The following is a 10,689-nucleotide window of genomic DNA, read 5'->3' on the forward strand; positions in this document are numbered from 1 at the left end:
TCGCAAACCACCCGTTAACCGACTAACTCGATCGAGTGACCCTTACTCGATCGAGTACCAAGCTTACTCGATCGAGTACCCATAAGACAGACTACTGTTTTGCGTAAAACCATACTTACTGGATAGAGTAAGCCCCACTCGATAGAGTACCCTAAGACCCATAAAACCGTAGTATTACAGACATATTCGACCATTTTTAGCACATAGGGACCAACCTTTTGGCCCCTCTCAAGCTTTGCTTCAAAGAAGCGTGCCGCCGCATCGTATTGACGGACTTTAGGTGTTTGTGAAAACATAGTAGTCATACCAGTGAATATCTCGTACGCATTTAAAGAAATGCATGAAAGCTTGAGCTTTAGGGACATCGACCATATCAACACATTTTTGATATCATTCGACATCCTCACATGGTCATCATAGGCGGTCCACACCGCCGATGAAGCCCTTGAATCGGGCTCGATGGGAGGAGCATCGGTCAAGTAAGTGAGCACGTTGTCGGACAACGCGACACTTTTGATGTTGGATTCCCATTCAAGAAAGTTACTACCGTCATCTTTTAGGATACATTTGTCCATTACGGACCTTAGCCATGAATCTTTGCCTAGTGAAATAATCGATGGAGTTGATGAAGTTGCCATTGCGAATTAAAATGCTACAACAAAATAAGGAAAAATTAACATTCATTGTTTTAAAAATTACTTGTGAAAACATGTTTAACAAGTTTTAACATTTATGTAACGATCTCCCACTAAATTATATAAATGATTCCAAGACCTAAATTTTAAACAAAAATGAGCATCGCTTGGACGAAACATCCCATAATCGTGTAAATTCGGTAAGTCAACGGTTGACTAATTCTACCTATAGAACTCTTAGTTGACGAATTTCCTTAAATCGATCTACTAGCCCCGGAACACAAGACCGTCTTATATTCCGTTGAGTCTAACCAATTTTGGCGCGTGATAACCGTTTACCACCCTACTTACCCGAGGTAAAAAGAAAACACCCCGCTTGGGCGAGCGTGCCTCTAATGAACAAGGGATTCATAGGTGGTCCGTCGGTTTTGTTACTCGTCGTCAAAAGTTACACTACTACAAATCCAGGCAACTACAACGCCCCTTTAACAACGATTATTCACGAAAATCACAATAGACGTTGTAGAATGTATGGCGCGAATTTTACTAAACTTAATTACAACGGGTATGGTTATAAAAATCGTTGTTATTAGTTTTAACAACGGGTCACACATGCACAACCGTTGTTAATAATTTGGCGCAAAATTGGCGCAAAGTTAGTGAAAAGTAATCACAACGGTTACTTTTGTAACCCGTTGTTAAAACATATTTGACAACGGGTGTTTTTTAAAACCGTTGTTAAAACTTATTTGACGACGGTTGTTGTTTTACAACCGTTGTCAATACCTTCCATACTATAAACCACACAAAAACAAGTCTGCTGCGGACCACAAAACACAACCCTTAATACACAAACACAAACACAAACACAAACACAAACACAAACACACGAGACAAACAAACACAAAACACACACTTTCTCTTTCTCTCTTTATCTCTTTCTCATCGTCGCTTTATCTTCTCGCCGTCCTTTGTTGATTTCATCGTCTCTTACGTTCTGTATTTATCAGGTAAATCTCGCCGTCCATCCGTTAGTTTCATCGTCATTATTTTCTTTTTCTATTTATTTCTTTTGCATGTATGTGTTTTTATCGACCATTATGTTATTTGTTTAAGTATTGTTCGCATAATTAGTTAGTAAAACAATGAAGAAGCAAGATGAAGAAGCAAGATAAACATAATTAATATATATATATATATATATATATATATTTATAAATACATAAATTAAAAAAAAAATTACATATATAAAAATGCAATTCTTATATTTTCATAGAGGATCTTATTCGTCTCTATCGTATCCGTCCTCTCCTCCTTGGCTATTTGGAGGTTCCGTTCGTGCATTGCTATATCGTCATATATAATAGAATCGCTGCCGCTCCGTCAAGCCATCTTCTTTGGCGTGCTTCAGTGCGGATCGAGCATCCGCAAGGTAGCTCCTGAAACTTTCCTCAATATGGAGGAACCGGCGGATGAAGCTGTTGTTGTTCTCGATCATAGTAAGAGTCTTAAGGATGAAATCATTCATTTTGTTGGAGTTTGGAGTTTGTTTTGAAAGATTAAGTAGAGTTATTTATTTTGAGTTTGTTTTAGCAGTTAGGGTTTGGAGATGTATATATTGAGATAATGGAAATGTTAGTTGAGATAATGCAATGTATTTATACTAAGCAATGTGTGGGTTGAGTTGTTTTTTAATTAATATATATGTTAGGAAGTTGTTCCATAATCATCATCATATCTCTCAATGCTGCTTCAAATCTTATTACGCTAACCCTTCTCATTCCATATTGTCCGTTCATATGCACAGTGATGTCAGTAATAATGCATGCATCGGAATTCTAACGGACCGTAATTATGCATGCATCTAGTAATATTTAATTTAATTTTTTTTTTATTTTTTAAGAACAAACAACAACGGTTATTTACAAACAACCCGTTGTTTTTAGTTATAACAACGGTTTCGTATATTAAAACCCGTTGTTATAACTTTCCCACCAAAATTGAGTCACACTTTCCACAACGGGCTTTGATACTTAAAACCGTTGTTAATAGTTTTAACAACGGGTTGCTTAAGAAAACCAACCGTTGTTAAAAACTTTTACAACGAACGCTTTAACAACGTCCGCTTTTTTATATAACAACGGTTTTTTACCGTTGTTATAGCCTGTATTTGTAGTAGTGTTACCTTGACCAAAAAAATATTTATAACTTCACAAACTACTCTACTCTTAGTAAAGAGGTAAGTAAAGGTCGGATCCCAAGGGACGGGTATTGATGTAGGATTTTCAATTGCAAAGGGTTGTGTCTAGGGGTGTCACAATTTGGGTTGAGATAGGAGATCAACTAAACTAATCAACACTATAAATAAAGTAATGAAAATAAGAAAGATGATTAAAATGAGATGTAAACAATTGATTAAAAGCACTAGGGTGTCATGGGTTTGATGTGACCAATATTTGAGCATATTTAGTCCCCGAATTAGCCTCGTTCCTATGCTTTTTAGTGCATATTTGGGTCATTTACTATCTTTAGTCCTTTGTTTTGCATATTCTTTGAGGTTTTGTTCCCTTGGTAGGAGAGGAGTGCAAACCTTGCATTTTCGTGGCAAAATAGAGCTAAATTAGTGGGTCGTCCCGAGTAAAGAGGTGACAAAGACTAGGACCCTTATTCAAACTAACCTAATAATTTAGCCGATGTGAGACAATTAGTGGGTCTCACTCTGCGCCTTCAACTCATAACAAGACAACCATGAGGTAGGATGCCTTCTTGCAAGGCAAGGTGGGGCTTGCCAAAATGGCGATACATCCAAGCATTAAAGCACACAAAACGAGTCATGGATGCATCTACAAAAATGAATAGCCACTTTCCTCATCTAAGTGGCGGAAATTATCTAAAGGGGAAGCAATCTAAGGGTACACATTCCATTATAGATATGGTTTCTTCAAACTACTAAGCCTAGAAGGATACCAATAAATCACCTCCAAGTTGTGTCAAGCTAGGGTACCTTTGTCCTCAATTGTTAAATTCTTTCGTCAAGAGTAGACTCCCTATGGTGTTAGAAACACTGGAGGATCGCGGAATTTCCCTTCTTTCCTAGGGAAGAAGAAGGGTCGTCCCCTCTCTACCATGCACAAAAGTGGATACGATGGAAAAGGGATCAATAGAATTGGAGTTTCATATGGGAGTTTGCTTTTTGTTGTTGTTTTTCCTCCCAATTTGTGGCATTTGACATTTTGAGAACATTTCTTTGCCATTTCTTTGATGTTTGGCATTTTCAACACTTGACAATTTTTCAACTTTTTCTTGCATTTCTTTTGAACATTTTCAAAGTCACCCCATTTGTAGTGCGGGTGCTTATATTTGAAGCATAGGAGTTTTAATTTTTGTTACTCCTCTTTTCTTTTGACGCAATTGGAAACTTTCTTGGCTTTTCATTTCGATTTTTAACTCAAATTTGAACAATTTTTGTGCCCATTCCCTTTTTAATGACAAAATGTGGTAGAACATAGATGATGGTTTCATGGTTTCAAGGGTCACCTTGGAATATAAGGTAGCCAAGGAGTTATCACACCACAAGGTACTCTTAACTAAGCCTTAATCCATGGGTCAAAGGATACTAGCATGACACATCTTAGGGTGTTTTACAAGTATTCTAACAAACAAAGTCTTAAGAAGAAAAAGTATCTACAAGGGCCTTATATACACACTTGTCAAGCTTCCAAAATAGATGGTTTCACAAAAATTTTCCTAAATGCGACTATATGCAATGATGCAACTAACATTTATACAACCTAATGCATATGATTCTACCAACTAGTATGCCAAATAATCTAAATGCAATCCTATAACACATTGTTTGTACCGCATCAATCAAAATAAAGCCACATAGTCATTAACATAAAGAGGAAAAAGGAGATTGGAAAGATGATACCATGCGGTCTTCAATATCCTCATGTCTCGAATGTGGCGTAGTCGATCAATGTGAAAAAGGATGAACAAACACAATATATGCAAGCACAATATATACAATATTACACTATAAAGGAAATGAACATGTTTTTGGGTTTTTGAATTTTTCATATTTTTATGGTTTTTATTATTATGAAATAAAAAGACATGTTTTTGTATTTTAAAAAAAAAATCAATTTTTATCATTTTTGTTTTTAAAAGTCATGTTATAATTTTCCATCCCCACACTAGTATGAGCATTGTCCTCAATGGCCAATACGATATGAAATTATGAAATCTATATGAAATGCATGATTTTTAAACTAAATGCAAACTATATGACATATAAACAAGTGATGCGACTACACTATACTATATGATGCATGAGTTTTTGTTTGGTTGAAAAGCATAATTTAAATTAACTTCCAATGCATATGCATAAACTTCCCCAAACCAAAATAGACATTATTGCTAATGTCAAAAATTGGGGGAGTTCATGCATAAGGATGCTATGCATGAAACTACAATTGTCATTTTGGATTTTAAATGTGGGAATAATGAAAATACTCATGATCAAGAATAGAAATATATGAAAACAAGAGAAATGAGCAAAGCTAAAGGAGGTGTAGGAAACTCACAAAGTATTGTGGCATCCTCCGAAGAGCTTGCTAATCCTCAATCATCGCCCATGGCGACATCACTCCCATCTCCATCATCATCACCAACTTCTTCACTAGAAGCTTCATCAACCTCCATAGATCCGGACTCTTCACCACTATCACTTGAACTCTCTTCTTCTTCCTCACTACCCTCTTATTCTTCATCTTCTTCACTCTTCATTTACTTCACCTTCTTTTCCACCACTCTAAAAAACAACCTCCTCTTCACCCAAGCTAGCACCCCTAGAAGCACTAGTAAAGAAGACTTCCCTATCCGCCCAACTAGGCAAAGGACAAGATGGGTCAAGAAGTCCTTGCCTAGCTAGATGTAAGAGAGGCGGATATTGTGCTCTATATGCGTCGACTCTATCCTCATGGGCTTGATTGTGCATTTGTTGCATCAAAAGAGTCAAGTAGTCATTCCGCGCCTTAACATTTTTGGGTTGAAACTCATGGTAGGTGAATGGGTAGGGTGGAGTGATAATAGAGGAGGAGGGCTCGGCAATGTCCTCCCTTTGCTGTTGTATTATGTACTCGGCTTCCACGGAGAGTGGGAGAAGGTAGTGCGGCCTATGGACATTGAGTCGGCAAATTTTGTTCGATAAAGTGAAGGACTTGGCATCTTTTGTTAACCACTCGAATTTGTTGTCAAGAGTGTCATTCTTGAGCCATTTGAATTTGTGAACCATAGTGGCTAAATCAATGATGTGGCCTCCCTTAACCGGTTTATAAGCACCATCTTTGTTGAAGTCCCGGTTGAAGTGTTTTGCCAACCAAGTTACCAATCCCCCATTAATAATGAAGGCCGCACCTTCCTTGCCATGATCGATATTAAGCCACCTCTCAATTAAAAGTTGAAGAATATTGTACTTTGTGGTGAACTTTCTATCAACATTCAAGGTCGACTCGAGATAGATAAAATGAAGCTCGGTGAAGTGGTTTGTTCCCTTTCTAGCAATCAAAGTGTGCCCAACAACCTTGTGCCACACCCTTATGCCTGGATGATGGACATAAAAGGCACGACAATCATGGTAAGACGTAAACTTTCTTCCTGTAATAGCCTTCCATAAAGGAGTGGGATCATATTTTGTTACGGGTTTCTTCACATAGGTCGAGTCATTGCTAAGGCCAAAAACTTTACTAAACTCACCAAAGGACATTTTCCTATCATAATTCTCAAGGCGGAATTCAATGTTTGTTCGAGTCTCCACCTTCGTAACTTTAAATGAGCTTAAAAAACCCAAGGTGAGGGATGAGTAGGTCAACTCTTGCATATTAAACAAAGTAAGCAATCCCTGGACTCGAAGAAATTTTTGGTTTGTTGAAAGACACCCAATTTGGTCAAGGTCTCTTGGCATATAAACTTGGTGGGTAAAATAGATTTCTTAGCAAGGGATACAAATTTCTTCCTATGAGCATCGGATGTGAAAATTACCTCCGGATAATCATGTAGTTGCTCAACAACCGGAGTAGAAGTAACATTTTCCACCATAGGAGAAGTAGTCTCTTGAATTTCCATCCTTGCACATTGAACCACCAAAGCCTTTGAAGCTTGTAGAGCTTGTTGCCTTTTCGAGAGATTCTTCTTTGGAAGTGCCTTGTTTCCACCTTTTGTCCTAGCCATCTTCTCCTTGTATGTAGTAACACCCAAAGATTTGCTTGAATTCCTCAAGTTTCAATAAGACCCAAATCGATTTAGGAAATTCGAATTTTGCCTTTGTACCCTAGAAAATCGATTCAAACTTTGAGGATTTTGGCATTTTAATTGCTTGTTGTTGACAAATGAGTGATTTGTTTGAGTTTTGAGGGAGTTTGGAATTAATTTGGGTGAATTTGGTTGAGAAAATTGATTTTTATGGATGGAGGGATTGAGGGTTTTGGAGATGTGTTTGTGTTTTGAATAAGTAAAATGAATTGGGAAAAGAAGGTTTTAATCCCGTTATTTTTGAATTCAGCAGGGAGACGAGCGTCTTTGGGTCGGGATGCTCGAATTCTCTGTCAGCTTATTTCAGAAAAGAGAGCCCGGGCTGAGACGAGCGTCTTCAGCAGGAGACGAGCGTCTTTCTGAAGGGAGACGAGCGGATTCTTCGGAGGACGCTCGGATTCTTTGTCAGGGAGAAATCCCAAATTTTAATAGCAGCAGGACGAGCGGATCCTCGGTGAGACGATCGTCTTGGCTGAGACGAGCGGATTCTATATGGAGACGCTCAGATCTTCAGTCACATAAAAATTTACCTTTCCAGCTCTCTCAGGACGAGCGTCTTCTTCACAGAACGCTTGGAGTTTCTTCCAGGATGAGCGGATTGCTTTCGGGCTGCTCGGATTATCCCTGTACCTCACGGATTCTGTTCCACCCGTGATAACCTGAGTCATTTACTCTTCATTCCTATGGTCTTCATTGTGGGGGCACTACGAAGGCTTGGATGGCCTAGGTAATTGCTATCCCCACACTATGTCAAAACACTACTCATCAATAAACATATAAGTCCCTCCCTCACTTTCTCTCAAAATGAAAATCTTGATCAAAGCATAAAAATATAAATCCAAAATTGACAAAAATGCAATACAATAAGTAAAATGCAAGTTAAGGGGTTAGAATATTTACAAGTGGTGGTTTAGGGAGGACTCCACCAAACTCTCATCCATGTATGAGATGTCAAGGGGACATTTCCAAGGTGTTGTTGATGTTGCTCAACACCTTTAAGAAGTAATCGAAGGCTTGTTCATTGTTATTATAAAAATCTTCAATAGACATTTGCACATTATGTTCTTCATTGTGGTGACTTGAGTTAACATGGTCACCAAAGCCTTGGTCTTGGGTCATAACATTACCAATATAAGGGTTGACTAACCCTTCAAACTCATCATCCCATAGACCGCATACTTCATCTACTTGTTCCCCAATAGTATCATGAGTTGACGAGAACAACTCCTCTTTCTTCTTGTCATTATGGCCAATGAGGCCTTCCTCTTCTCTTGTCATGAGTGGTGGTGAGCTATTCAAGCTCTTATTCTTGTTGAAACATTCTTGCTCTTTGGATGGAGCATCTTGGAGATTATCTACTTTCTTTTCCCATATGGGTGGTGATTCTTTACCCATAGCTTGTTCTTTGCATTGAGATGCCAACTTCTTCCTATCACTTTCTCGGCTATAATGATCAATCATGAAACATGGATCATGTAGTCGGGGAGCTCTCATTGTCTTGTCAAGGTTAAAAGTGATTGTTTCATATCCCACTTCAAGTGTGAGCTCTCCATGTTTCACGTCAATCACCGCTCCCGCGGTGTGTAAAAAAGGTCTTCCTAAAATGATACAATAACAAAGTCCACCGGGATGGAGAACTTGCTAATTCTTACCGGCACATCCTCCCATACCCCTAAAGGTGTCTTCGTTGTTCGATCCGCCATTTGTAGTGTGATATTAGTGCACTTGAGCTCTCCCATTCCTAGAGTCTTGCACACCAAGTAAGGCATGACACTCACACTTGCCCCAAGGTCACATAAAACTTTGTTGATTGTAGTGTCGCCAATGGTGCATGGAATAGAGAAACTTCCCGGATCCTTTACTTTTGGACGTGAACTTCCTTATAGGATGGCACTACTCATCTTAGTGAAAGCAATAGTCTCGAGCTTCCGGATGGATTTCTTCTTTGTAAGAATATCTTTCATGTATTTCGCATAGGCCGGAACGTGATTGATTAATTCAGTAAATGGAATTGAGACTTCCATGTTTTTCACAATCTCCATAAACTTTCCAAGTTCTTCATGAAACTTAGGCTTAGCTTGACAACTTGGAAATGGAATTCGAATCACAATAGGCTCTTTCTCCTTAGCCTTCTCTTCGTCCTTGTTTGAAACTTCTTGAATGGTGGTGGGTTCTTCTTCTTTTTTAGAGTCTTCAAGTCTTTCCTTGTCACTAGCATTCACCACATCTTCATCAATGGGCCTCTTTGGCCCTTCATACCTTGTACCACTCCTCAAATGGATGGCACTTACAGACTCATGTCTTGGGGGATTACCTTGAGGTGGTAATTGCCCCTTTTCTCTTTGTGAACTATAAGATGCTAATTGAGACATTTGGGTCTCCAACATCTTTGTGTGAGCTAGTATGTTGTTGATGGTGACGTCTTTTGCTTGACTATCCTTTTGCATTTGAGTGAAAAATTCTTGTTGGTTCTTTTGCATTTGGAGGACCGCTTTTTGAACATCAAAACCTTGGTCATTTGTTTGATTGTATGAAGGTTGGTTTTAATAACTTTGGTTTTGATTGTAAAAGGGTCTTTGAGCTTCGTTTCTCATTGGAGGTGGGGTGTATGTTGTTTTTGGGTTTTGAACATTTTGGCTTTTGTATGAGAGGTTGGGGGTGGAATTTGGTGTTTTCATTGTAATAAGGGGTATCACTCTTGTATGCTTGGAAAGCATACACTTGTTCACTTGTTCCCCTACATTCACTTTGGTCATGTCCCAAAGTTCTACCACTCTCACATACTCCACTTGGAATTGATGATGATGCTACCATAGCATTAACATGTTGCTTAGGTGATTTGGAGGCCTCTTCAAGATTAGCCATAGCCTTCTCAAACATCAAATTAATGGTGTCAATGTGAGCACTAAGTTGAGCACCCAATTGAGTAATGGAGTCCACTTCATGCTTTCCTCCTCTAGTAGCCTTCCGAGGTCTACTATATTGTGAGTTATGGACCGCCAATTCTTCAATCTTGTTCCATGTTTGATTGTCATCAATTTCGGTAAACATACCATTTGATCCCATATTGAGAATGTTTCGGGAGTCTTCATAAAGACCATTCCAAAATTATTGTACAAGGAACCACTCGCTAAGTCCATGGTGTGGATAAGATCGACAAGTATCCTTGAATCTCTCTCATGCTTCATACAAAGATTTCTCGTCCCTTTGTTTGAACCCGGTTATTTGGGCTCTCAACATGTTAGTCTTTTCCGGAGGATAGAATTTCTTGTAGAAAGCAAGTGCCAATTTCTTCCAAGAGTCAATACCAAGAGTAGCCTTATCTAGGCTCTTCAACCATTGTTTCGCGGAACCAATCAAAGAAAAAGGAAATAAGACCCATCGAATTTGGTCTTGAGTGACTCCGGTTTGAGAAATCACATCACAATAGTCACAAAAAGTCTCCATATGAGAATGAGGGTCTTCACTAGGCATCCCCCCAAATTGACTTCTCTAAACTAGTTATATGAATGCAGATTTGGCAATGAAATTACCGGTTAAATGTTGTGGTGTAGGAGTACCATTTGGTTGGTTCTCCTCAGTTGGTACGGAATGTGATGAAAATTTAGGCATTGTGGGTTTATTTTGTGGTTGGTTTTATGTTGGGTTATCTTCTCCTTCTCTTGCAAAAGGGTTGGTAAACTCAATATTCTTTGGTTGAATGTCCACAATATCACCAATACCTCTCAAAGTATTTCTAGCA

The 10,689-nt window shown here is 38.6% G+C and overlaps 1 non-coding gene across 1 annotated transcript; it reads left to right on the forward strand.

The window, feature by feature from the left end:
* The first annotated feature begins 10,080 nt into the window (after nucleotides 1–10,080).
* LOC141625636 (small nucleolar RNA R71) lies at nucleotides 10,081–10,187 on the forward strand. The gene has a single exon (XR_012535404.1). It is a non-coding gene; the product is annotated as a small nucleolar RNA R71 (small nucleolar RNA).
* Nucleotides 10,188–10,689: the final 502 nt, after the last annotated feature.

Source organism: Silene latifolia, chromosome X (assembly GCF_048544455.1).
Source record: "Silene latifolia isolate original U9 population chromosome X, ASM4854445v1, whole genome shotgun sequence".
NCBI classification, from domain to species: domain Eukaryota; kingdom Viridiplantae; phylum Streptophyta; class Magnoliopsida; order Caryophyllales; family Caryophyllaceae; genus Silene; species Silene latifolia.